This window comes from Diuraphis noxia, unplaced genomic scaffold (genome assembly GCF_037042655.1).
Source record: "Diuraphis noxia isolate RWA-SAM2 unplaced genomic scaffold, SU_Dnox_SAM2 contig0001, whole genome shotgun sequence".
Taxonomy (NCBI): Eukaryota; Metazoa; Arthropoda; class Insecta; order Hemiptera; family Aphididae; genus Diuraphis; species Diuraphis noxia.
Window position 1 is genome coordinate 86,606,634 of NW_028301711.1, and position 3,085 is coordinate 86,609,718.

Sequence of the window (3,085 nt, forward strand, 5' to 3'; positions counted from 1 at the left end):
CTTGAATATGAATAAATTTCCGTAGTGCAAATTTTTGCAGGATTTGGGTAAGGTCATAACAAATAAAAAATATTAACACTTAACATATCCACAACCCTAGATAAATTAATAAAAATTAAGTGAACATTGAACATACTTTTTATTAACTACACTAGATTACAACATATTTTTCGGGCTATGGAATATGGATGTACTATAATATTAATATTTGGCAACTTTATAAAAATTAATTTTTTTTTATACTTATTGTTTGCGCCACGACCATTCCTACAGTGAGGTTGACACCCGTGACTCGCACCTCTCTGGATGTAGGTAATTTCAAACTAAATAAAATGCAATCTTTTAATTTATATTACAAACATTACTCAATATATTGAAGCTTACCAACTGGTACAAATACAATAAATAATAAATACATTACATAAACAAAAGTAATAAGGGGAAGGAACATGTGCCTAAGGCTGAGCTGCAAAGACGTTGATGATTGTGCTGAGCTGCGAATACGTTGGCGATGATGCTGAACTGCAATGATGATACCAAGGAACTACAAGGCTGTAGATGGGGCCCACAATGATGGTGCTCCCACGACGAACTGTCTGGTGGATTACCAAGCTGGTAAAAATGTCGAACCACTGTTGTATCGATGATCACACGTCGAGCTGACCGTCTCCAATGTCAATGGTGATTACACGCCGAACGGGCGGTAAATATAAAATATAATAAATGTCAGGCTTGAACTGCACGTCGTAGTTATAAAAAAATGGACAAAAACTTAAAAACGTTAAAGACACGAACATGTGCTTTCGAACGGAGCTGCTCATAAGTCATAAGAACAACCAAAAAACCGGCGGAACATACATGTGTTTTCAACGGCTTGGTAAAGCAATATATTCGACAATATGGCGACGACGCCACGAGCGGCGGCGCCGTCGGCGGCAACCAGTTGGTCAGTGCCGCCAACATTCCGAACTGGAAGTCGGGGCACGTACGGGGCGCGAACACTTATTTTTGAATATAGGTTAATTTTTAGTAAATATTTTTTTTTTATGATATGCCTACCTTAAATTCTTTTTTTTAATTTTTTTAATTTTATTTGTTTCAACACAATATTTGTTTTTACAATTTTGTTATTATTTATTTATTTTTTTAAATATTATTTTACAATAAAATTCTTTAAAATTACATAAAAATTCCATAACCCTACTTTACAACTTATGGAAAATAGTAAATTAATAACCTAACTTAATTATTAAAATATAAAATAAATTCTTAATGTTATCATCAACAAATTTTATAAATGTAGTAGTAATTAGTCTAGATGCAGCACTGTTTTTCTTAATCTGAATGCAACTAAGTAAAAAAAAAACATTAAATTATTTATAAAATTGATTTATTTAATACAAAAAATTTTTTATACATACTTAATTGATTTGATTTTGTTATCTATTTGAAAATGAAAATGTATTAATTCATTCCAATATTAACTTAAACAGTTATCAGGTGAAGTGTACTATGCGCCTGTGACTAGGTAACCAAAAATAACAATTTGCATTTGTTCATTTAATCTAGTTATAGATATTTTAATAATTACAAGTTAATGCAATTGAAATTTGAAAGAATACAAAATTAATTTCCTAAAAATAAATAAATATTAAGATAAACATTCAATTATTAATTGAATGAATAATAAATGAAAAGCTAAAAAAAAAATCATACTTACATAATTAATTGTTTAGTCTATTTAAAGTTTAAATTACAATGTATAAATATGCATATTATGTATTTTATTCCTTTATTCCATATTCATTTATAAAGCATCAGATATGTATTAGAAGGAAGCAATATGAATTTGCATTAATTGCTGGTAAAATTGAGCTGTCTAGTCTTATAGTTCACTATTATACAAATTCTAATGATTGCCACTGAAATAAAATTAAAAATGTTTAACTGTGGTTATCATTTAAATATCAATAAAATATGTAAATCATATTAAACTTAACAATAAATTATACTAATAAAGTTGTCGGCAAAGTATGATCTAATATAATATATTATGATCCCATACATAATAGTGCAGATTGGGTGATTAAATTCAAATTTGTTATCCAAAAAAAAACATTAGAACATCAACAAACATACATTGCAATAATTGGTTTAATCTTATATTTAAAATAATACATAGAATTTAGAATTTACTTAAAACGTTTTCGTTAACACATGCTTTCAGGAACAATTTACTGTTGATTAACCGTTAAAACATTTTCTCCTTTATCTACAAACGTAATAAGTGATAACACCGTATACCAAGAATCAGTAACCATCTCTACATTATGTAACCAAAATGATGGTAAATTGTAAAAATATGACTTGTTATTTTTATACTTTATAGTTGATACAGCACGCTGCAGACTTGACGTAGTTTGCCGACGCTCGATTTTCTGGTGGGAGTGGGGATAAGATAAGAGGGTCCAATTCATATAATGATCATTGACCATTGTACTAATTAGTTATTACTATTATTGTTTTTTTTTTCATGCTATCATCGATTATGACCGTTAAGGATATTATCAAATTGAGATATAATTTTGTTTTGACTTCTGGTTTTTACTGTCGAGTTTGATTAAATGCCCAGTAGCAGTGCAAAGAACGAATACTTAAACATTAATAGGTCGAAAACGGATTACTCAAATTAAATACTTTAAGCGTTATAATTATTTTTTTCAATATGTTTATAGATTGTCGTTATCAAAAATAGGTATTGCCATTTGAAAATCCAAAGTTGATAGTGTTTTATCGAATAAGGGAGGTAGTTAAAATTATCAAAATCATAATACAGTGTAAAATAATAAAACCTAGAATATTAAAAAAAAAAAATTTTTAAATTCCTAATACTTACCAAGATATTTACTGGTTCATGATAAAAGAATCACCCTGTATATATATATATATATATTAATGTTATTCTGGATATTACCAAGGTTACCTATTTAATATTTTAAGATTTTTACTTTCGGATATTTTTTCTCTGTATATATTACAAATATGGAAATTTTTTTTACCAAATAGAAGATACTCCAAAAACATA